The sequence below is a fragment of the Podarcis pityusensis genome (assembly GCF_964106645.2).
Source record: "Podarcis pityusensis genome assembly, chromosome: 10".
NCBI classification, from domain to species: domain Eukaryota; kingdom Metazoa; phylum Chordata; class Lepidosauria; order Squamata; family Lacertidae; genus Podarcis; species Podarcis pityusensis.
The window spans coordinates 35,680,440-35,706,718 of record NC_138035.1 but is presented as its reverse complement, the minus strand read 5'-3'; the positions used below and the strand labels follow the sequence as shown (position 1 = coordinate 35,706,718).

Genomic DNA, 26,279 nt, shown 5'->3' with positions numbered 1-26,279 from the left:
CTTGGAAGATGTTCTCACGCATCAATAAGAGCTGTGTACCAGAGAAAACAATTTGGACACATTATAGTGAAACAAAAAAAATGCTTCAAATAAATGTGCTTAACTAGTTGCTGATTAATGAGAACCAGTGGACTGTAACAGCATGAATTTGTCAACTATGGCCCACATTAATCATCTGACTAGCTTAGCATATAGAATGATTTATAACACCATATACATGAATGAAAAAAATAAACCTTGTTTTAAAAGACCAAGGGAAACAATATTTTATCCCTTTCTATACTAGGTACATACACAACATAAAAACAATGCAAATACATATACATCATAAAAATTATAATTCTAGAAAATTAGGTAGACCACAGAATTTAATGCAGCCGACCCTGGCTTTTGTTGTTTTTTAGCTACTACAATCACAATGAAATCCCTTGCCTCTTGGCAGTTAGGTTTAGGAAAAATGTCCCAATGGGATACACACTCACCTCATGGCTAACTCTAGCATGAGTGTGGGTGTGATTTTTGTTGTTGTAAGGTGGAAAGTGTTAAACTTCCACTCCCCATGTACTCTGTTCCCAATAAGCATTGCCCCCCTATGGCGGTATTTTTTTAAAAAAAACAATGGCATAATTGCAATTAATGCAATTAGCATTGTATGTAGTTAGGAATTCCTGTGTGAACTGAAGGCCAATGCAGACTTGATGTAGAAGATCTGTGACTAGGACCGTCTGTGTATTAAATGTGGTTTTTAAAGAGTTACCTGCATCACATGGCTGCTTTTGTAAATTAGAAGTGGCACTCTGGGAGAGAGCATTTAATACTATCTTACCTTGCTCTTTCCCCAATGATGTGAGGGGAGGCCTCCATGATTCAAAGCAGGGATTTCAAACATCCTCTCTCAAAGTGTCACTTCTCTGAGCTTCAAATCAGCTACATAGAGCCTCTAGGTAGCAATAAAATAAAATAAAAATAAAGCAATAACAAAATTCCTAGATCTCCCACATCCAGTCTGGCCTACAAATTTCACTTCAACCCCTATTTCCCCTGTATGAAAAGTGTATTTGCATAAGCAATACAGGATCATCTGAAGTGCAGAGTTAGGGGAGAGCTCTGTCATAAGCTCCTTTTGCTATTGACACTTTAGAAGAGGGAGGTGAAAAGCTTTTTTTTTTTAATTAAACTTTTATTTTGCTTTAAACAGGTATATATAAATATAGACAAACAAAATTACAAAGGAAAATTCCTTAATAGTAATGAGGAAAAAAACTTTAAAAACTACAAAAAATATCAAAGTACATGACACAGAACATAAGCAACTATGGAAAAGATAAAAGAAAAGAAAAAAAGAAAAAAAGGAAAAAAAGAAAAAGAAAAAGGAAGATGAGCCAAAGCAGGAAGGCTCATCTATTGTACACTTCCGTCAAGCTCACAACAGATCATTATTCTTATCAATTATCTCTATCTGCATTCCAAAGGAATCCCTCATCTTGGTATCAGGGAGCGTTTCTCTATGCGGCATCATTCTAAACATAGCCAGATCTTTCTTGCTGAGCCCTTGTCCCCTAAATAATTATTTAAACATTCCCATTCTTCTTTCACCATTTTTTTTTTGGTTTATCTCTTATTGCATCTGTCAGCTTTGCGAGCTCCAAGTACTCGCACAATTTGACTACCCATTCCTCTTTAGTGGGTGTATTTTTATCTTTCCAGTGTTTTGCCACTATAACCCTTGCTGCTGACGTTGCATACATAAATAGCCTAGTTTTGTTTTTGGGAATATTATCTGAAACCATTCCTAGTAAAAATTCTTCTGGTTTCTTGCTAAATGTAGTTTTTATCAATCTCTTGATCTCTTCATAAATCATGTTCCAAAATCTTTGTATCACTAGACAGGACCACCACATATGGTAGTATGTTCCTATCTGTTCCTTACATCGCCAGCACTTGTTATTGTTTGATTTATTTATTTTTGCAAGTTTTACAGGGGTCAGGTACCACCTATAGTACATTTTCATAAGATTTTCCCTTATAAGGAAACAAGCCGTGAATTTTATATTTTTAGTCCATAATTCATTCCAAATATTGGGTTTGATCATATGTCCCAGGTCCCTCTCCCATTTTACTGTAATTTCTTTGATATCTTCCTCCTTTCTTTGCCAATTCAAAAGTAGTTTGTACATTTTAGAAAGTATCTTTTGATTATTATATAAAATATCCTTCTCCAGATAGGATTTTTTTTGTCAAATCCTTTGGTTATTTTATCCTTTTCAAGGGCGGCTTTTAATTGATAGTACTGCAGCCAGGTTATTCCCTTCTGTTTCAATTCGCTTAGGCCCTTTATTTTCGGATCACTACTTGTTTCCTCTACTAAATCCTTATATGTTAGCCAATTGCTGTTCATATTTAGCCTGTGAACCGACATAGATTCCATTGGTGACAGCCACCATGGTGTTTTGGTTACTACTGATTTTTTACTCCTCTCCCATACTTCATATAATGCCCTTCTCACAATATGATTTAAAAATCCTTTGTGGGATTTAACCTTGTCATAGCCTATATAGCCATGCCACCCGTACACAATATCCCATCCCTCCAGATCTAGGACTTCCGTGTTTTTAATTAAAATCCAGTCCTTAATCCATGTCCAGCATGCTGCCTCAAAATACAGTTTAAGGTCAGGGACTGCAAAGCCTCCTTTTTCCTTCAACTCTGTTAGTAGCTTAAATTTTATGCGTGGTTTTTTCCCTTGCCAAATAAACTTGGCAAGGTCTTTCTGCCATTCCTTAAAACACTTTACGCCTCTAATTATAGGTATTGTTTGGAACATAAAAATCATCTTTGGCAATACCATCATTTTAATTGTGGATATTCTCCCCCACAGGGACAAATTCAATTTTCCCCAAGTCTCTAATTCTTTTTTTATTTCCTTCCACTTCTTCTCATAATTGTCCTTATATAAGTTTATATTCTTATTGGTGATCCAAACCCCCAAATAATTTACCTTATTGGCTACCTTTAAACCTGTTGTATTTTCCAATTCCTCTTGTTCCAACTTACGCAAATTTTTCGTTAATAATTTGGATTTTCCTTTATTCAGTTTGAACCCAGAGACCTTCCCAAATTCTTCCAGTTGTGCAAGCGTTTTTTTGATACTTTCCACTGGGTTTTCAGTGGTTACAATTACATCATCGGCAAAGGCTTTAATTTTGTAGTATCAAGTTCCTAGGTTAATTCCTCTTATATTTTTATCCTTTCTTATTGCTATTAAAAGTGGTTCCAAGGTGGCAATAAAAAGAAGTGGGGAGAGAGGGTACCCCTGTCTTGTCCCCCTTTCGATGCTGAACTCTTCGGTGATCTCGTTATTTATTAGCAATTTTGCTTTTTGGTTATCATATATCGCCCTAATTCCATTAATTATTTTCTCCCCTATGTCCAGACCTTTGAAAGTTTCCAATAGGAAATTCCATGATACTCTATCAAAAGCTTTTTCTGCATCAACCAATAACATGGCCATCTTTTTACTTGGTTTCATTTCCACATATTCCAACAGGTCAATTATTATTCTTGTATTGTCTTTTATATGTCTATCCAGTAAGAAGCCTGCCTGGTCTCTGCTGATTATTTTGTTTAGGGTCTTTTTTAATCTATTAGCCATCACCCCAGCATAGATTTTATAGTCTGTATTCAACAGGGAGATTGGTCTATAATTTTTCATATCTGTCAACTCCACTCCCTGTTTCGGGATTAGCGTGATCAGTGCTTCTTTCCATGATTGTGGTATAGCTTTCCCTCCCAGTATATTATTCATTATTCTTTGTAATTTAGGGAGGATTACTTCTTCCAGGTTCTTATAGTACATTAGTGTAATTCCATCAAGACCTGGTGATTTGCCACTCTTCATTTTTTTTATTACTTGTGCTATTTCATCTATTTCTATATTGGAGTTTAGGGCCTCAACTTCTTCTTTTTCAATTCTTGGTAATTTATTTTGTTGTAAATACTCTTCCATTTTATTCACCTCTAATTGTTCTTGTTTATACAAATCTTTATAAAAGTTTAAGAATTTTATTTTTATTTTTACTGGGTCTGTTATTTCCTCCCCTTGGTCCAAAATTTTATTGATAACTTTTTTTGTTTGCTTTTCCTTTATCATCCATGCTAACAACTTACCGGGCTTATTGGCGGACTCAAAATACCTTTGTTTTGCCCATTTAATTTTATTTTCTGCTTCCTTATTTAATATACTAGAGATATGGGATTGCAATATCTTTATTTTTTGTAATATTTCATGACTTTGGATTTTTGATCAGTTCTCTTTCATTAATTCTTATCTGTTTAGTTAGCTCTTGGATATTATTGTCTTTCATCTTCTTCAGCCTAGCCATTTGTTGTATTCCAAGAGCCCTCATGTACGCTTTACTTGCATCCCAAACTACATTTATATCTGTATTTTGTTTCCCATTTATCTCGAAAAATTCTGCTAACTTGATTTTTGCTTGCGTCACCCATTGGTCGTCTCTCCATATCTCATCATTCATCCTCCACCTTCCCTTTGTTTCCCTTTTAATTTCCATGTGTATTGTTACTGGATTATGGTCTGATATAGTCCTTCCTAGAATTTCTGATTTTTCTAAGAAGAGGGACAGCCCTTTAGAGATCCAAATAGCATCTAACCTCCCCCCTGATTTTTTAGCTTCTGAGAAGTGTGTAATATCTTTCCCATTAGGGTGTTTAATTCTCCATGAGTCATAGAGGTCAAAATTGTCCATCATCTGGAAAAAGGAGAGCGGTAATTTACCTTCATTGGTAAGTTTCCCTCTAAAAGTTCTATCCCATTCGACTGAGACCACTCCATTCCAATCTCCCATAAGAACAATATTCTCCTCAATATAATTCCATAACTTCTTTTCCAGCTCCTTGAAAAACTCTGATTTATTATTATTCGGAGCATAAATGCCCACTATAATTATTTCCCCCCCTTCTATAGTAATCCACACTCCTACAGTTCTACCTTCTTCATCCACAAAGCTATTTTAAGGTGTGTTGGATAGGAGAAAGCGGCTGATTTGGATAGAGGTGTGTGTGTGTAAATCAAAGAACATTCCTGTTGAAAATGTTCTGTATTTGGAAGTCATTCTATTAATAAACCTTGCCTTGGCTCAACCGACCTTTTCAGTTCCATGTGTGATGCAGCCTCTGTACTGCTGCTTGCTAAACTTGCATGTATGGCCTTTTTAAGAAATCTGCTACAGTACTGGCCTTTGTTAATTTTCTAATGCCAACATTAGAATCTATTCTTAAGTGCCATGTCTCTAACTCACACAGCTTTCTTCAGGGTTCTTATTTGATTCACACCCTGCTACCACATGAAGAAACAGGGCATGTTTAACCTTACAGAAAATTAAGCTGGGACATGTTAATAGTTTTTGAATATATAAATGATGATCATTAAAAAGAGTGATATTAAAAAAACCTCTCAAATATGGATTATGCACTTATTTTACTATTTCTCTAGTGGGTCAAATCCCCTTTCCATTGTCTTAAATATCCTACCTTTTGTTTACAATGCTGGATTCCTTCCTTCATGCCTATAACTAGCAGGGTTAAATAAGTTCATTACTGGAAGAACTTAATAAAAGCAATGTTCAGCAAGCGATAATCTCTTTAGATGCAAAATTTAATTAACAGCTGAGCTCTTTTTTAATGATCCTGAATAATAATTGGCTGGATGTATGGCGAAGGATGCAGTTGCAATAAGGGTTGAAATTGAGGGAAAGGCCTCTGGAAAAAAGAGAGATAATCCAAGACTGATAACACTTCGGAATGAAAACAATGTTTAAATCTATTAGTTATCTAAGCTAATTCCAATTGCATTTATTATGAGACACTAAGGGCCAATCTATATGTTATGCAGAAAATTTGTGGTCTGATTTCCTAACTTATAAAAGACAACAACTTAAAAGTAGCTTTAGATAGAAGTTTGGCGGGGATAGTGGCCCTGGGGAGATGGTGTTTAATCCCTTCCCCTCATGTCATTTTCCTGATCTAAACTACCCCTCCAAACCTGCTATTAGCATCATTGGGCAGAAAGCATTCCCCCCCCCCCCCCAGCAGGACTAATAGCAGTATGGAGCTTGTGACTAAGATCAGGAAGAGGGCAAGGGGGCAGAATCAAACACCCCTTCCTCTGCAGCTGCTTTTAAGTAAAAACTGAAATGTTGGTATTTGTTATTATTTTCTGCATAATTTCTTGTCGATCAAACTGAAATACTGGGGCCACTTCCAGGCTGTTGGTATTTTTGACTGGTATTCAATCACATGCTGGCAAATTCAGATTGCAGAATTAATAGTTGATTGGGAGGGCTGTGAAACAAGCCCATTTCCTCAAAAGATTGAACTTTTTTTGTGACAGGTGACAGGAAAATGCACTGGAAAGTGTGAGATAACACCCTCAGTCTGCTTTACGATAGAAGAGCTGCATGCACAGCATGCCCAGTCCTTTAGGTAGTGTTGTACATAACCTGGATTATGTAATGTGTTGTACATGTGTTGTACCCTTGCAGGGAGTCTGGAGCTTGCAACTAGCGCAGAATGCAGCTTGCTAGGCTGTTAACAGCCATATGGGACCAAGTATCAAGATCACTGGTCTTGAAAGCACTACACTGGTTGCCCGTAACATAGCGTGCTAAATTCAACGTGTTAGTACTAGATATAAAGCCCTAAAAGGCTTGGGACCCAGGCACCTAAAACAGACCTTCCAAGTGTCCCTATTTTCCAGGAACAATCCTGAATTTACAGAAGCCATCCCCATTTCTGATTTGATCCTGGAATGTCCCACTTTTCCTTAGGACACCCCTATTTTCATCAGAGAAATGTTGGAGGATATGGTATGTGACCCCCCAAGCCAAGGAGATAAGTAACTATATAACCTTTAGAAGACATCTGAAGGCAGCCCTTTATAGGGAAGCTTTTTGATGTTTAATGCTTTATTATGTTTTTATATATGTTAGAAGCTGCCCAGAGTGGCTGGGACAACCCAATCAGATGGGCGGGATATAAATATTATTGTTGTTGAATAGGACATCACTATTTTCACTGGAGAAATGTTGGAGGGTATGCTAAAAGCTTTCCCTGCTATCAGCTATTTTGGAGCCTATGATAGGCAGGTGAATCCCTTCTGTTGGTGCTGCCACTGGCTCTGGTTGGTTGACACTGACCTGTAATCTGCTTTTATGGTGCGTTTAATCTGTTCTTAGAATGATTTTTTATTATTATTATTACTGGTATGTTTGCTGCCCTGGGCTCCATAGGGAGAAAGGGTGGGATATAAATTGAATAAATATTTTTTTTAAAAAGTTGGACACCTCACATTTATTTTCCTTTTGAAGGACAGTTTACACGGTGTCAACCACAAGTTACAGAAATAAAAAATGGGGATTTCAGGGGCGGGGGAAGGGATTGGTCAACTATTTTAGTAATTAGAGGAGAAACTTCTGAACAACTTGCTTTTGGGTAGCTTCAGATCAGTGTTTTTTGTGTGATGGTAAACAGAGGTATGGAGTACTGTCACCTCTATTTTTTGCTGCCCATGTCAACCATATCATGCAAGCATCCAAAGCACTTTTATCAAGCTATGAGTACCAACACCTCATTTTTTTAACCAAAGAAAAGCACTGCTTCAGACATGATCCAAATCAGCACACTGTGTATTTTGAAGCTGTTAAATAGTGGATGAATCATGTTCAGGACCTCACATGTGTGATGGTTAGGGTTCTCAAGTGCCCTTGATTTGAGCCTCTTTTAAAAATTTGCCCCTCTCTCCCTGATTAATTTGGAGAGTGTTTGATTCTCATAAAGTGTCCCTGAAATTACCACATTTCTTCTGAATTAGTAGATGTTTTGTGTATACTGGATAACAATGTAGTGAAAACAAAAATAGCAATGAATAGGTCTTTCATCAGCTGCATTCCATATGCAGATCCAATAAGTAGAAGCAGAATGGTGGTGGGGTGGGGAGGAAAGTAAAGCTAAAAATAAATATGCCTATTGCTGACAGTAGGAAAGACCTTATATTTTTACCTTACTTCAACTAACCAAACCCAAAGAGTGCTCACTAATGGTTTCTCATCATCCTGGGAAAAAGTAAAAAGTAGGCAGGAAGACCAGCTGCACAAATAAGATTCTTGGTAGACCAAAAACTTCATATGAGTCAACAGTGAGATGGAGCAGCAAAAAACAACAACCCTAATGCTATTCTAGGCTGCCTCAACAGAAGTATAGTGTCCTGATCAAGGGAAGTAATAGTCCTGCTCTATTCTGCCTTCATCAGACCACATCTGGAGCACTGTGTCCAGTTCTGAGCACCACAATTTAAGAAGTATATTGACAAGCTGGAACGTGTGCAGAGGAGAGTGACCAAGATAGTAAGGAGTCTGGAAACCAAGCCTGATGAGGAACAGTTGAGGGAGTTGGGTATATTTAGGCTGGATAAGAGGAGGCTGAGAGGAGACATGATAGCCATCTATAAATATCTAAATGTCTGTCGCATGGAAGATGGAGCAAGCTTGTTTTCTCCTGCTCCAGAAGGTGGGACTCAAACTAATGGCTTCAAGTTACAAAAAAGAAGATCCTGACTAAACATCAGGAAGAACTTTCTAACAGTAAGAGCTGTTTGACAGTGAAATGGACTCCCTCAGAAGGTAGTGGACTCACTTTCATTAGAGATTTTTAAGCAGAGGTTGGTTGTCCATCTGTCATGGGTGCTTTAGTTGAGATTCCTGCATTGCAGGGGGTTGGACTACATGATAGGGTCCCTTCCAACTCTACAATTCTATGATTCTAACTCTCCCAAATAGTACCTTTGTCCCCAATTATTCCTGATTTTGTCAGACATTTTAGAGTTATGCAGTTTAGGAATAAAGCCCATTAAGTTCAATGAGGATTCCTCCAAATTACGGTGGTGCTGTGGGTTAAACCACTGAGCCTAGGACTTGCTGATCAGAAGGTCGGTGGTTTGAATCCCTGTAACAGGGTGAGCGCCCGTTGCTTGGTCCCTGCTCCTGCCAACCTAGCAGTTCGAAAGCACGTCAAAGCGCAAGTACATAAATAGATACCACTCTGGCGGGAAGATAAGTGGTGTTTCCGTGTGCTGCTCTGGTTCGCCAGAAGCGGCTTGGTCATGACGGCCACATGACCTGGAAGCTGTACGCTGGCTCCCTCGGCCAATAAAGCGAGATGAGCGCCGCAACCCCAGAGTCTGTCATGACTGGACCTAATAGTCAGGGGCCCCTTTACCTTTACCTTGAGCATGGGAGTGCAGCCTAAGGGTAGCACTTTACGTTTTGCAGACTTGCCCCAAAACAATTTCTCAAAGTTGCTAACCCGCAAAAGTCAAGAAGAAAGAGGGGAAATTCTCATATCTCAACTGAAGTCTTGAGCAACACAGCACTCCTGGGAACAGACAAAATAATATCTGAAAATGTGAATCTTAAAATGCATCTCCTAGCCACTCAGTAATCCTGGGCTGAACCAAAGTGATTCTCAGTGATCCAGGAGAGCAGTTCTGAGGCCCTGGATCTTAACTTTAACAAACGTTAAATCAAAACATAGTATGCATAGTTAGCCTTGGACTGGCAAATAAGTTAAGTGTTCAGGAAAGGGGAGGTTTGGGAGAGGAAGGTGAGGGAATAGCTGTCCAGAGCAGGAAAACAAAAACCTAAAAAACAAAAAGAAAAAAATTATTAAAACAAAATTATTTAACTTCATCCGAATTGTTTAATTTGTTTGGTGTGGCTGTTCTGATATCCTTAATAGTTACTATTTTGGAATTAATAATGTATCAGTAATGTTTATATGTGGTTTGTCTAAGGGCTCATCCCACATGTACGCAACTTATTTTAAAATATGACTTGATGGTTGATAGAGAAGCATTGTGGACTGAAAATATTGTGTTTTGAGGTGATAAAAATGAAGACACTTGACTGTGCTATGTTTGGTCTATGGTGGTTCTTTCACACAACAAGTTATCAGTTGATTCAGTCCTCAAACTATAAGACATTTAAATGTGAGTTTACCCGGAGCTGAGGTGTGTGAGCTGTGCAAATGATCATCTTTTCTGACTAATCAATAGCAATACACTAACTGCACATTGAGCATCATGCTGAACTTGCTCAGATTTATTGTAAAGAGTGAATAATATGAAGAAAAATATTTACAGACTTATTCAGCTAACCGAACAAGTAGAAAACAAAGGCATGTAGAGTGGATCATCTATGACAGTTACTTCCCCGATAGTATTAAGATAACAATCTTAAATCAACTCAAAGAGACTCATTCATAGAGCTAAAACAGATTGGCTGTTGCTAGGCTGTACCACCTCATACTGCTGGCTGAGTGGGGTATAGCGTTTGACTGTTCTCCCACATAAAGAGCCTCTGTACATTCAGAACGTGCCTGCCAGTGAAAATACTAGCCTAGAATCTTCTCTCTGACACAAACGTTTTGAACGTGCAGGAAGTATTTTATGTGGGGGAGAATGTTAACATCATTAATGCATGATGTAGGGTTTCTGCTTGTTTACAAATTGACTAAGAAGGTTTTCTCCACCCAATGTATGAAGCAGGGGCATAGCTAGGTGTTCTGGCACCCAGAGAGGCGGGGGCAGGGTGAGCTGCCCACGAGGGCGGAGCGATGCGTTCACGGGGGCGCCACATGGGGCGCTGCAGCAATCCGCACACGGGGGCGCTGCGGTGATCTGCGCACAGGGGCGATTTGGCGATCCATCTAGGGGGCGGCGAGCTGCCCATGGAGTCTGTTTCGGGTAGTGTGGGTCAGAAGGTTTTGCTGACTACAATGACATTATTACAAGATGGCAGTAGTGTGTTTTCCCAACTGCACAATGTCACTTTTATTTCCCTTAAATGGTGCAGTTTGGGGAGAAATCACAAAGGAACTCTAATGCCTACTATAGCTGCACTTTCAGAGAACCTTCCAAAATGTTTAGAAATTTCTGACAGAGCCTAATACTGGTAGGGTATCAAATGTAGCAGAATCAAATAAGAGTTTTTATGGCCGGAACTATCCCCCAAAGTGATTTGTTTGATTGATTCTTAATGCTGTAGTTTATAGCTCTATAGGCAATGATGCCACCATTCACTAGTTTTCTTTGATAGCTCCTGCAAACTGAAAGGTCTCACCACTTTGGTTCTCTTGCTAAATAACAAACTCTTACAAGCTTTTCCTAATGAGCCGTTAGTAAATGACACCATGTCTGGTCATCCTTATTACTGGATGAGCTGCTTGCTTCTGCAACAAATCATACAAGCAGCACTTGCTGCTGGACTGCCTTCCTTGCTACTACTTTTTCTTCTCCTAATCCTATATATAATGCTGCTCTGATTTTGTTTCTCTGGCAATCCTGCCCAGGGATCAGCTGTTGAGTAGGCTGGTGAGAGAATGAGCCAGAGCTAATGCCAAGGCTGCATGCAGGGCTGCTAGGTTTGCAACAAGAACAGTTGTCACTCTGCCATAAGATTGTTGAATGATTCCTAATGCATCTAGGGACATTTTCACAATGTACAATTTCTGCTAAAACAAACAAAAGCAATTTCCTGAAAAATAACAAAGGAAAAGCAAAGATAAAGGTAGATTTATTTTATTGTAAGTAGTGTAAGTTTTGTGTGCTTTCCAATTGCCCCCAATTGGAAAGCACACATTTCTGATCAAACAATTCAAGCCCTATGCCTCCATTTTTATTTGTGTGTGTTTTTAATATGTGGAAGAGCGTTCAGTATTCATAGTAGGGGTATTAATGCTGTAAGCCCCTAGAGTTCATCCTAGGCTCAGGTTGTGTGTGTATATATAAATATATATGTGTGTGTGTGTGTGTTACTAAACATGACAGTCTCCGCTGTCCCACACTCCAAGGAAACTGCCCCCTGGGTAAGCGCATGGAAATCCTGGAACCTCTCACTGCTTGGGGATTGGAGTGATATGCAACTATATGTTGGCATTGTGTCAGAATGGTTACTAAATATTTGATTATACAGTGGTACCTCAGGTTACATACGCTTCAGGTTACATATGGTTCAGGTTACAGACTCCGCTAACCCAGAAATAGTGCTTCAGGTTAAGAACTTTGCTTCAGTATGAGAACAGAAATCGGGCTCCAGTGGCGCAGCGGCAGCAGGAGGCCCCATTAGCTAAAGTGGTCCTTCAGGTTAAGAACAGTTTCAGGTTAAGTACGGACCTCCGGAACAAATTAAGTACTTAACCAGAGGTACCACTGTATATTTTCATACTGTGCTTTATTTCCACCCACAAATAAGAGGATGGAACGCCCTCAGTTATAGTACAGTCACATTAGGGATATATCAAAAAGTGTAAAAATCTTTATCATAAAACACAGATCAAATATGCACACATTTTGAGCAAAAAAAAAAAAAAAAAAAAGGTAACTGGAGGTAAAAAGCCATATACCAGTAAGCTGTTTACACTTTGTTTGCTTTTGTTATTTTCTGTTTTTTTCCAACAACAACATCTACATGTTTCAGTGAAAAAACAGAAATAAATAGCCATTTGCTGTAAGAATCATGTTCCCTTCAATTAAAACCTGTTAAAATTCATAAGTTTAAGCCTCTGTTTGTCTCCCTCCCCATCTCTCTTCATAGTTCTCACATTTTCTTATATTTCTCAGATGACCCTGTCCCAGACCTTACTTTCAGGTGCATCAAAAAACTGTTCTTTTTTAACAGAGCTATCCAAGCTCTGCTCCTTTTAAGGATGTACTTCTCCTCACCTCAGCAAACAGGCAATCAAGCAAAAGGACTTGTGTTAGTTGTAATGATAATGTGTCATTTCTCAAACTGTAGATCTGCATGATATTCTGTTCTCCCCTCCTCAAGGGGTATTATTCTGTCACTTTTTCTATGGTCTCCCCCTTCCTTTTAACATGACTTTAATCAAGAGCCCTTCATATACTAGAGCAAGACTTACAACTCTGATGGGATTCTCCTATCTGGAGTAGCCCCACTCCAAATAGAAGAACTTCATCAGCGTCCTAGCTCTTATTCAAACATATATGAAGGGCTCTTGTTTAAAGAAATGTTAAAAGGCAAGAAAAATATATAGCATAGATAAAGGATGGCAGAAGATAATTTGAAGAGCCAAACTGAGATGTTCAGAACATGGACTCCTGATTCTTAGCCCTGTACTGGACACATTAAGAGAATAGCACAGAGGAATCAATTGCCGATTTCCCCCCTTTCTCTAACTTTCAGCATGGAATAGTATGTGCTAAGATGTACTTCTTATAAGATACCGGCTAGATCTACTCAGTTACTATCTATTATCTACCAGTGGTAAGACATTTGAGGAGATGTGCAGGGAAGGAATCTCTATATTCAAAGGGGATGTTGTTGTTGTATAGTCGTGTCCGACTCTTCGTGACCCCATGGACCAGAGCACGCCAGGCACTCGTGTCTTCCACTGCCTCCCGCAGTTTGGTCAGACTCATGTTTGTGGCTTCGAGAACACTGTCCAACCATCTCGTCCTCTGTCGTCCCCTTCTCCTTGTGACCTCAATCTTTCCCAACATCAGGGTCTTTTCCAGGGAGTCTTCTCTTCTCATGAGGTGGCCAAAGTATTGGAGCCTCAGCTTCACGATCTGTCCTTCCAGTGAGCACTCAGGGCTGATTTCCTTCAGAATGCAGAGGTTTAATCTTCTTGCAGTCCATGGGACTCTCAAGAGTCTCCTCCAGCACCATAATTCAAAAGCATCAATTCTTCGGCGATCAGCCTTCTTTATGGTCCAGCTCTCACTTCCATACATCACTACTGGGAAAACCATGGCTTTAACTATACGGACCTTTGTTGGCAAGGTGATGTCTCTGCTTTTTAATATGCTGTCTAGGTTTGCCATCGCCTTTCTCCCAAGGAGCAGGCGTCTTTTAATTTTGTGACTGCTGTCACCATCTGCAGTGATCATGGAGCCCAAGAAAGTAAAATCTCTCACTGCCTCCATTTCTTCCCCTTCTATTTGCCAGGAGGTGATGGGCCCAGTGGCCATGATCTTCGTTTTTTTGATGTTGAGCTTCAGACCATATTTTGCACTCTCCTCTTTCACCCTCATTAAAAGGTTCTTTAATTCCTCTTCACTTTCTGCCTTCAAGGTTGTATCATCTGCATATCTGAGGTTGTTGATATTTCTTCCGGCGATCTTAATTCCAGCTTGGGATTCATCCAGCCCAGCCTTTCGCATGATGAATTCTGCATATAAGTTAAATAAGCAGGTTAAATAAGTTAAATTGCCGTACTCCTTTCCCAATTTTGAAACAATCAGTTGTTCCATATCCAGTTCTAACTGTAGCTTCTTATCCCACATAGAGATTTCTCAGGAGACAGATGAGGTGATCCCATTTCTTTAAGAACTTGCCATAGTTTGCTGTGGTCGACACAGTCAAAGGCTTTTGCATAGTCAATGAAGCAGAAGTAGATGTTTTTCTGGAACTCTCTAGCTTTCTCCATAATCCAGCGCATGTTTGCAATTTGGTCTCTGGTTCCCCTGCCCCTTCGAAATCCAGCTTGCACTTCTGGGAGTTCTCGGTCCACATACTGCTTAAGCCTGCCTTGTAGAATTTTAAGCATAACCTTGCTAGCGTGTGAAATGAGTGCAATTGTGCAGTAGTTAGAGCATTCTTTGACACTGCCCTTTTTGGGGATTGGGATGTAGACTGATCTTCTCCAATCCTCTGGCCACTGCTGAGTTTTCCAAATTTGCTGGCATATTGAGTGTAGCACCTTAACAGCATCATCTTTTAAAATTTTAAATAGTTCAGCTGGAATATCATCACTTCCACTGGCCTTGTTATTAGCAGTGCTTTCTAAGGCTCATTTGACTTCACTCTCCAGGATGTCTGGCTCAAGGTCAGCAACCACACTACCTGGGGTATACGAGACATCCATTTCTTTCTGGTATAGTTCCTCTGTGTATTCTTGCCACCTCTTCTTGATGTCTTCTGCTTCTGTTAGGTCCTTTCCACTTTTGTCTTTTATTATGGTAATCTTTGTACGAAATGTTCCTTTCATATCTCCAATTTTCTTGAACAGATCTCTGGTTTTTCCCATTCTATTGTTTTCCTCTATTTCTTTGCATTGCTCGTTTAAGAAGGCCTTCTTGTCTCTCCTTGCTATTTTTTGGAAATCTGCATTCAATTTCCTGTATCTTTCACTATCTCCCTCGCATTTTGCTTGCCTTCTCTCCCCCGCTATTTGTAAGGCCTCATTGGACAGCCACTTTGCTTTCTTGCATTTCCTTTTCGTTGGGATGGTTTTAGTTGCTGCCTCCTGTATAATGTTACGAGCCTCCATCCATAGTTCTTCAGGCACTCTGTCCACCAAATCTAAATCCTTAAACCTGTTCCTCACTTCCACTGTGTATTCATAAGGGATTTGACTTAGATTGTATCTTACCGGCCCAGTGGTTTTTCCTACTTTCTTCAGTTTAAGCTTGAATTTTCCTATAAGAAGCTGATGATCTGAGCCACAGTTAGCTCCAGGTCTTGTTTTTGCTGACTGTATAGAGCTTCTCCATCTTTGGCTGCAGAGAATATAATCAATCTGATTTCGATGCTGCCCATCTGGTGATGTCCATGTGTAGAGTCGTCTCTTGTGTTGTTGGAAAAGAGTGTTTGTGATGACCAGCTTGTTCTCTTGGCAGAACTCTATTAGCCTTTGCCCTGCTTCGTTTTGAACTCCAAGGCCAAACTTGCCAGTTGTTCCTTTTATCTCTTGACTCCCTACTTTAGCATTCCAATCCCCTACAATGAGAAGAACATCCTTCTTTGGTGTCATTTCTATAAGGTGTTGTAAGTCTTCATAGAATTGCTCAATTTCAGTTTCTTCAGCACCAGTGGTTGGTGCATAAACTTGGATTACTGTGATGTTAAAAGGTCTGCCTTGGATTCGTATCGAGATCATTCTATCATTTTTGAGATTGTATCCCAGTACAGCTTTCGCCACTCTTTTGTTGACTATGAGGGCCACTCCATTTCTTTTACGGGATTCTTGCCCACAGTAGTAGATATAGAATCATAGAATCATAGAATCATAGAGTTGGAAGAGACCACAAGGGCCATCGAGTCCAACCCCCTGCCAAGCAGGAAACACCATCAGAGCACTCCTGACATATGGTTGTCAAGCCTCTGCTTAAAGACCTCCAAAGAAGGAGACTCCACCACACTCCTGGGCAGCAAATTCCACTGTCGAACAGCTCTTACTGTCAGGAAGTTCTTCCTAATGTTTAGGTGGAATCTTCTTTCTTGTAGTTTGGATCCATTGCTCCGTGTCCGCTTCTCTGGAGCAGCAGAAAACAACCTTTCTCCCTCCTCTATGTGACATCCTTTTATATATTTGAACATGGCTATCATATCACCCCTTAACCTCCTCTTCTCCTGGCTAAACATGCCCAGCTCCCTTAGCCGTTCCTCATAAGGCATCGTTTCCAGGCCTTTGACCATTTTGGTTGCCCTCCTCTGGACACGTTCCAGTTTGTCAGTGTCCTTCTTGAACTGTGGTGCCCAGAACTGGACACAGTACTCCAGGTGAGGTCTGACCAGAGCAGAATACAGTGGCACTATTACTTCCCTTGATCTAGATGCTATACTCCTATTGATGCAGCCCAGAATTGCATTGGCTTTTTTAGCTGCCGCGTCACACTGTTGGCTCATGTCAAGTTTGTGGTCAACCAAGACTCCTAGATCCTTTTCACATGTACTGCTCTCAAGCCAGGTGTCACCCATCTTGTATTTGTGCCTCTCATTTTTTTTGCCCAAGTGCAATACTTTACATTTCTCCCTGTTAAAATTCATCTTGTTTGTTTTGGCCCAGTTCTCTAATCTGTCAAGGTCGTTTTGAAGTGTCATCCTGTCCTCTGGGGTGTTAGCCACCCCTCCCAGTTTGGTGTCATCTGCAAATTTGATCAGGATGCCCTTGAGTCCATCATCCAAGTCGTTGATAAAGATGTTGAATAAGACCGGGCCCAAGACAGAACCCTGTGGCACCCCACTAGTCACTCTTCTCCAGGATGAAGAGGAACCATTGATGAGCACCCTTTGGGTTCGGTCAGTCAGCCAGTTACAAATCCACTGAGTGGTAGCATAGTCAAGACCGCATTTTACCAGCTTCTTTACAAGAATATCATGGGGCACCTTGTCAAATGCCTTGCTGAAATCAAGGTAGGCTACATCCACTGCGTTCCCTTCATCTACCAGGCTTGTAATTCTGTCAAAAAACGAGATCAGGTTAGTCTGACATGACTTATTTTTCAGAAATCCATGCTGACTATTGGTGATCACAGCATTCCTTTCTAGGTGCTCACAGACTGTTTGCTTAATGATCTGCTCCAGAATCTTCCCTGGTATTGATGTCAGACTGACTGGGCGGTAATTATTTGGGTCCTCTCTTTTCCCCTTTTTGAAAATAGGGACAACATTTGCCCTCCTCCAGTCTTCCGGGACTTCGCCTGTTCTCCAGGAATTCTCATATATGACTGCCAGTGGTTCTGAGATCACATCTGCCAGTTCTTTTAATACTCTTGGATGCAGTTCATCTGGCCCTGGAGACTTGAATACATCTAGACTAGCCAAGTATTCTTGTACTATCTCCTTAGTTTTTCGGGGCTGTGTTTCCTTTGCTGAATCATTTGCTCCAAATTCTTCAGGTCGGGCATTGTTTTCTTTATCGGAGAAGACTGAGGCAAAGAAGGCATTGAGGAGTTCAGCCCTTTCTGTGTCCCCCGTTTGCATTTCACCATCTTCTCCTCTGAATGATGGTCATCTGAACTGAATTCGCCCATTCCCGTCCATTTTAGTTCACTAATGCCCAGGATGTCAATATTTATTCTTGCCATCTCATTTTTGACCACATCCAACTTACCCAGGTTCATGGTTCTTACATTCCAGGTTCCTATGCAATATTTTTCTTTACAGCATTGGACTTTCCTTTCGCTTCCAGGCATATCCGCAACTGAGCGTCCTTTCGGCTTTGGCCCAGCCACTTCATCAGCTCTGAATCTACTTGTACTTGTTCTCCACTCTTCCTCAGTAGCATGTTGGACGCCTTCTGACCTGAGGGGCTCATCTTCCAGCGTCATAACTTTCATATGCCTGTTTTCTTTGTCCATGGAGTTTTCTTGGCAGGGATACTGGAGTGGTTTGCCAGTTCCTGCTCCAGGTGGATCACGTTTGGTCAAAACTCTCCACTATGACCTGTCCATCTTGGGTGGCCCTTCGCCACGGCAAGGCAGTGATCCATGAAGGGGTCAGTGATCCAAAGGGGATAGCTTCTCCAAATGATTGAGAGGGCCCAATGTGATGTTGCAAGGAGCCAGCGGGTGGAGCTGAACACCCTCTAAACATTGAGGGGGGTCCTAAAGACACATTGGGGGAGGCCGAAACGGCCTCGGCCCCTAGGAGTTGGCGCCTATGTCTATATTCTACATCTCTTTTCTAAACTCTAGTAAGCAAAGACAGGAATGGCCTGATCAAAGGGAAATTCCATTTTACCAATGGCTGTAAGTAACAGGGTGTGTGAATGCTAACTTACCTCCCCCTCTTTGAATCTGTTATTTGTATATCAATAGCACTGGCTTCAGAAAGGTTATTTTTTGTTGGGACCATGGCAGGGAGAAAAAGAGTTGAAGTCCATCTTCCCTCATGGTCCCAAGGCTTCTCAGGTTTCCCTGCAGCTGCTGTTTATAAAACAGGAAATGTGCACCTTAATTAGAGTCACACAATTAACTTCATCTCTAATTTGGTCCTGTAAGGTACACTAGTTGTTAGAATACACTTAGATAAACATGGTTGAAGTGTGGAACTGGTGCAATTGTGGTTAACATTACCAAGGCACCAACGAAGCAGAGGAAAGTATTGTGATTTCCTTGTGCAGCTCATAAAACAAAGGGTTATTGTTTCTTTCCCAAGAGGAAGATCACTGGTTCTTCAGACAAAACATATTATCTTCTTCCTTTTTTCAACTTTTACACATTGGCCATATTTGCACATCATATTCAGCTGAAACATGACTTTGGGTGAACATACAGTACTGGCTCCTGAGGAGATAGCAACCACTTCACTCCTCCCTGGCCTTAAGCTACCATCTCATACTGACCTAAAGTCCAGGGAGAAGCAAAGCGGCTGTGAGTGCCTTTCTAGGAGGCAGCATATGCAAGCAGTCATGGTAAGCCATATTCTATCTTGCCATGACATATCGGTCAGGCCAATATTTTCTCACTTCAATGGTCACATAGACAGACAACAGACTTGCAAAAATGTGGGACATTATCACACAAGATTTTGCAAACCGGTGACAAAGGTAAAGTGTTCTAAAGATATATAGAGACCAAATACAAAGAAACCAAGTATTCTTCTTTAAAAACATACAAAACAACCTAAGACCCAATAATCTCAAGACATCCCATTTTCTTTCTGGAACCATTCTAGATTAGCTCAGTTATTTTTAAAACCTTATTCAGCCTATTAAGTTTAAGGACTAAAAGATTGTCTATGATCCTCTATGATCAAATGTGAAAATTTGATCACAATAGTGGGAGGAAAATAATAGGGAATGATTTTCAACTATTTAAAAAAATTAATGGTAGGCACAACCAAATGGTTACCACCACCTTTTTTATTAGCTGAGAAGGCATAACTATTGCTCATTCAAGAACAGGTATAGCTACGTGGCCTTGAACATGAAAGTTCATTGCCTCACATATAGATGTCAATGGATTATCTGAATGCAATTTTCTAGAAGTTATAAAAAAATGATTAAACTTTTCATTTTCATCATTTTATTCAGGAAATGTGCCATTCCAATCTTCTTAATGATACTACCAGAATTACCCATAGAAACGCTGAACTATCACAAAGAGCCCGAAGAAAATTATTTTTGAAGAATGAGTCATTTCTCCAAGCCCTAATGCAGATTTCCCCCTTTACAAGCATGGAGCAAATAAAACAATGAAGCAAGTAGTATTACTTGCACCATATGTGGAAAGGACTGGTGTCCTGGATGAATCAAAACTAATTTGCACTTTTTTATTCTGACATTATAGGATGTTTTGCTTTTCATCTTTTAATTTTCACCTGTTGTTATAGTTGTTCTCTCTGTTTTATATACATTATAGAATGAAATAATAAAAACAACTTTACACAAAATAGGTCCTCCTGTCCTTAGAAATAAGGAAGTGCTTGCAAATGGATGTGAAATATGAAGAGCTTTGTACAGTGCAATTCTACACGTCTATGCAGAAGTATGCCCCACTGAGTTTAATGCGATTTACTCTCAGATAAATATGTGCAGTATTCTTCTCTCTAGGTCCCATCCCAACCATCAGCAGTTCAGTGAAAAGCAGATGACAGCTTGTTATTTTCCCAGATCAGAAAAGGTGAAATTTTGGATTTGAGTTGCTGCTTTAGCAGTGAAACAACTCAAGACTTTGAACAGGCATAGGCAAACTCGGCTCTCCAAATGTTTTGGGACCAGAATCCCCATCATCCCTGATCATTGGTCCTGTTAGTTAGGGATCATGGGAGTTGTAGTCCCAAAACATCTGGAGGGCCGAGTTTGCCTATACCTGACTTAGAAGTTGGAGCTTCACCCTTTCCTGGATCTCAATGACACCCTGATCCAATCAGATGTTTCCATAAGTTTCTTACATTGTGCAGAAAGGACCTCCTGATAAGATAGATAGTATATTCAGGAGGCCCTCACCTGCAGAGAGCAGTGATCAACTGGGTATATAAGGCGATGTTTCAGATATCCTAATCCCAAGCTTTATATACCAAAATGACTCCCTTTAACTTAGTCCCGTAGCTAGCTGGCAGCCATCCTTAGTGAAGGTTTTTGTGAATACATAACACAGCAGTGAATGTGAACCATACTGCATGTTACATCAGTTGCATTTAAAAGAGTGTGCTGACTATTGACCATGCCTCTTTCTTAACAAAAGACAGCTGTGGGGGCCCATGGCCTTCACAAGGACTGCAATATGGCAGGAGTGCTTAACCCTCCCCCCACAACGTCATTTCCCTGCTGAAAATTGCCCACCAAGCTGTTATTTGCAATTTGTAGTGATTCTCCAATGAAGGATGCATTGATAGATACTGCTGGCATTTAAGTGGCTTGGTCTCAGAGAAGCTGAGTGAAAAAGTGAGAAGAGGGAGCAATCTAGACTGAGCCAACAGCATAAGGTGAGGGGCATTAATCCTTTCACCCTTGTGTGTTTGCCCCTGAAACTGTTACTTGAAAAAAATAGCACCTGAAGAAGCAAGTATAGTAGTAGTTTCACAGGAGGGTAAGTTTTCAGCAGGAAAATGGTTGACACCGCTTTCCCCCAATTAGAATAGTAATCTCCACTACCGCTGCTTGTTACAAAAGAGATATGACCAGTCCGAAGTATGCAATTTGAAAATGCAATTCATGCAACTTTTGGGATGTTGCTCACAACCTACTGCCCTTTCTTTGACTTATGACTTCACAGCATTATCTTATCTGTTTGTTACATTAGTAAAAAAGCAAGCTACTTTCTTCCTTTTTTGTATATGTTTCAGTTCCATGACATTTAAGTAGGTTTGATAGGCAGCCAATTTCCACAAGAAGAGATATGACTTTTTAACACATTACAAGGATTTTAAAGGTGATTTCCTAAATTTTCTTATCCAAATGCAAAATAAAGTTGTTAGTCTCTAAGTTGCTACAAAACTCTCTTCTGTTTGCTGCAAGATAATAACACAGTTACCCCCTGGAAAGTCTTAATCAATATGGACTGGAACCAAGCTCTACCCTAGACATGCTCAGAACAGACATACTGAAATCAATGGGGCTTAGTTCAATTGATTTTAGTGAGTCTCTTCTAAGGATGACTAAGTCTTGATCCAATGTGTGTAATCCATCACTATGGAACTAATGAAAGGATGAATTATTTTTTTTAAAAGGTACTACTTTTCTAGTACCTGCAAAAATCTGTTGGAGAATGAATGTATTCAGGTAATTTAATTTTCCCTACGTTGACTCAGTCACTTCTTTATGACTAATTTTATAATATTTTATTGAAATGAAATCATTAAAACACCCTTAGCTAACCTTTCGCCAGTCCTCCAGAAAATCATTAGGGTGGAAAGCAGTTTAAAAATGAAAATATAGGTTAAGTATATCCTGAGGTCTGTCAATTTAGACTTTCTTGTCAGCATGTGGCTGTTTTTTAAGGGATAAAATGTTGTGTAAAAATGTAGTGAGAAATCTGTATATCTAAAAGAGAGCTGATTTCCATTGCCTTTTAAATAATTGTTGTACAATGAGGTTTGTTTATTTGTAGCACATTATATATACTGCTTTTGTAACAAAGCAGAACCCATGGTGGCATGGAGTTTCAAAAGGCATCAGGTAAGCCAAAATTATGCTTGAATAAATCTGTGATAAAGCAGCTTACCCAAAATGCAAATGGAGGACTCTATGTATCTTCTATTCTTTAGAGAAAGTGCTGGAGAAGTGATGGTTCATTAAGTCCTTGGATGGCACTGCTTCCAGGGATTTTTAGAGCATTTCCTGCTGGGGCGCTATGTTAGATATGGTTGTCCAGCTGCCTGAAAAAAAGGCAGAAGAACAAGCCTTCATAAAACATAAGGGGTGGGGTGTAGAGTGTTATTGCTTTGCTTTATTTTTCATAACATACAATTGTAGGGGAAACTAGCAACTTCTTTCTGAACTTGATCCCCAAGACACACGATAAGCCACAACATAGAACAGGGGCAGGTGTGCTAAATCTCTCATTTAGTGGAAGAGCTTAGTGCCAAGTAGAGTCTAAATATATGCATAGAAGTTTGCAAAATCCACGAAGAGACACTCTCACAGAGACACAGTGAGATGAAACTGAAACTTGTGATATTCTTTAAACATTTCTTCCCTAATGCTCCTCATGGCATATACACAGATCTCATCACTAGTGTTATTTTCACAGGCACCATACATTGCAGGGCTTTGTGGATATCTCCTTCGATAAGCATAACCTCTCAGTCAATTATTTTAAAACTTTGTAACCTGCCTTGGGACTTCATGGTGAAGGGTGGGTAAGAACTCTAAATAACAACTACTTAATCTCCATGAAGGCTTAGAATCTTAGAGTCTTTTCTAATCATTTAGATGATGTTCATGTTCATGTCTCCAAATCCAAGCTTGTGGAGATGATCATATACAGCTGAGAAGAACTTTTGAAGTGGAATGTTTAACAATAGTAAATGAACACCTCCTGCCTTCAGACCACCAAACATACTCAAACGATAGTCTCCAAGAGATCTTTCACTATCAAGATACAATGCTATGTACACGAGTAGATCCCACTCATGTGCTTTATCTGGTTGTGTCTCTGGAAGTGTATCCTTGAGGATTTGCAAACTCTTATATGTAAACAGCTTCTACCTGGAGTGTGTCATTGGTAGTTTGCAAATTAAATATATCTGCACTAAAGTTACAGAACTAATTGAAATCAATTGCTTAATCACATCTAAGGCTTTTGCCAACAGAGTTCAGCTCAAAGTTTCACAAGTGCCTTGTGTGCTCTGTTTATTAGGGCAAAAGCACAGTTTTCTAAAAGAGCTAGATATGTCTGTATACAGTTTCAAGTTGGGTAAGCTAATTATGACATACCAATATTGCACAGAAGTCCATGTTGCAAAGTCTGATTATGCTGAGTTGATTTTAGATCCTTGGCTGTAACCAAGCCACCTTGTATTTTGTAAAGCAGTAATAGCTTAATGCCAACACACTGCAAGTAAGCAGGAATTAGGAGCACATTTGCACAAGTAATCACACCTTTCTCCTGTATAGATACACTAACTTAGAGATGCTGCATGGGGCAGATTCACAACTAAGCCAGGCAGAAAGTATCTGTACAAATAGAAAGTGCTTGATATAGAAGATGTTCCTATATAGAAAGAGCATTTACATATTAAGCAAATGGTCTAGAGCAGGGGTAGGCAACCTAAGGCCTGTGGACCGGATGCGGCCCAATTGCTGTCTCAATCCAGCCCACGGATGGTCCAGGAATCAGTGTGTTTTTACATGAGTGGAATGTGTGCTTTTATTTAAAATGCATCTCTGGGTTATTTGTGGGGCATAGGAATTCGTTCATTCCTTCCCCCCCCCCCATATAGTCCAGCCCACCACATGGTCTGAGGGACAGTGGACTGGCCACGGCTGAAAAAGGTTGCTGACCCCTGGTCTAGAGTGCTAATGAGAATAGAATGTAGATAGCAGCAGACCTACAGGCCATGATATGCCTCAAACATTTCTGAGATTAGGCCCTTTAATCCGAATCAAACTGTATTCATTGAAAGAATTTATTAGCTGCCTTTACAGCACTCAAGGCAGTGTCCAAAGAGAAATAAATAAAAAACAACACAAATTTGGCAGTCAATCGAAACAGAAAAACAACACTATAAAAACAAAGAAAAAACTACTCAGAGGAGCCAAGGGTCAATTGCAAGAGATACATTTGGCACCTTCTCTGGAAAGCCAATAAAGAGGAGGAATCATTTATAGGGCCAAGGAATGTAAATATTTATCAAGACCAGTCCAATTTCAGATTCATTTTATGGAGAGACACCAAGAGTTTCTTTTTTACAGTAGTAAGAAAATCTGCTCTGATTTCCAGTGCAACCACTTAAATTGATTTTAGGTTACTTCCATGGTAACTTTTTGCAGACTAGACCAGTATTTCTCAATTTTGGGGGGGACTGGTGAGACCCACTGGATATATATATATAGCCACCCTACCCCAATACTTTCAAATGCAGACATTTATTCACCTTAAAAAACCAATAAGCCACCTATCTATGATCTAATATAGTAATATATTATTTATCTACAGCCTAATATCATAAACCTTAAACAAAATTACTGAAAAAAAATTCTTCTTAAAAACCTCTGCTTTTTAAAGATAGCAGTACAATTTTATCTACAACATTTTCTGTGATATTAACTGTGAACTTTTTAACCATGACATTAACTGTTAGGCTCATTATTAATCAAATTGCTGCAATGATTGCAATAGAAGTAAGTAAAGCCTTAACAACCATTCACCATCCAGCCAACCCTTTCTGTTCATTTTACTTATTATTATTAGGAAGTCTGAAAAGGAAGATCAGTTTTCACAGATGGAACCCTCAAAATTTACCTGGTGGCTTACAAAAAATAATTGGGGGAAAGGAGAAACATTGAGGATTAAGAAATATACCTAAATCCAAACTTGTTTCATTGAGATTGGGAAGATTAAGACTAAGCAGTGGTTCGATGGCCATCTGTCATGGGATGCTTTAGTTGAGATTCTTGCATAGCAGAGGGTTGGACTAGATGACCCTCAAGATCCCTTCCAACTCTACAATTTTATGATTCTATGATTCCTTGAGTATCCCCAGCACATCTCTCCCTCTCAGGCATTCATCAGCAGGGTGTTCACAGTCTGCCTGCTCTCAGCAACTAAAGGCAGAGAAACCACCACCACCTGCCAAACTGAAATCGAAAGAGAACACTGAGTGAATTATTCTCAGGGATATGGTGCCCCTTTCTGGAAATCTGGGGTATTCTTCTGAGTAAGAAGTGATGCTTTTGCACAAGTGCTGGCAGAACTCCACAGTAGGAAGAAAGTTATTTGGAGTTCATTTCTGTCACAAGGCATGAAGAATTCTGACCTTGAAATTGAAGAACTGAATGTTTTAATCCTATTTGCAATCATGGCACACTTGAGCAAATAGGCAAGATATAAATAATTGTAAATAAATAAAATAATTTTAACAGGCTTACCTTGTCAACCACCCTCCCCTCCACATCGATACCCTTCTGGAGGTCTGGCTAGATCAGACAGAACAGATCCCCAATGCAGCAGAAAGATTCCAGTTTACAAAGTTTTTAAAAATAAAAGATGTGCCTTTTAAAAATTTAATACACAGAAAAACAACATCAAATTGGTGCCTCTTCATTTTGGGAAGAAAACTTTAATTCATAACCTAAGAGGCTGAAGAGATGCTCAGCCAGCTAAGTACAGTTCTCTAAAGTTGAAGTGTTCAAAGGACAGATTACTTAACCTTTTGTAGAGCTGACAAGCTTCTACAGTATTAGGTAGTCACCAGAGAAATCAACTGCTCTCACGTGTCACAATTTTATTTTGGAAAAGCAGGAGGTTCCCTCCATCTGCAGGATGTACTATACAGTTTATCCCTTCTTCTCACCTG

General features: G+C 39.7%; 1 protein-coding gene across 12 annotated transcripts in view; it reads right to left on the bottom strand.

Annotated features, from left to right (window-relative positions):
• The window catches only part of ANKS1B (ankyrin repeat and sterile alpha motif domain containing 1B), a 353,409-nt gene that overhangs the window by 102,307 nt on the left and 224,823 nt on the right, over positions 1 to 26,279 (bottom strand). Inside the window, exon 1 of one of the 12 annotated variants that reach the window (XM_081022467.1) lies at positions 22,484 to 22,620. The exons of the other annotated variants lie outside the window; for them this stretch is intronic. The gene's annotated coding sequence lies outside the window, so the exon portion shown is untranslated. Of the gene's footprint in view, positions 1 to 22,483; positions 22,621 to 26,279 lie in introns of those variants that run through there. 12 annotated transcript variants of the gene reach the window in all.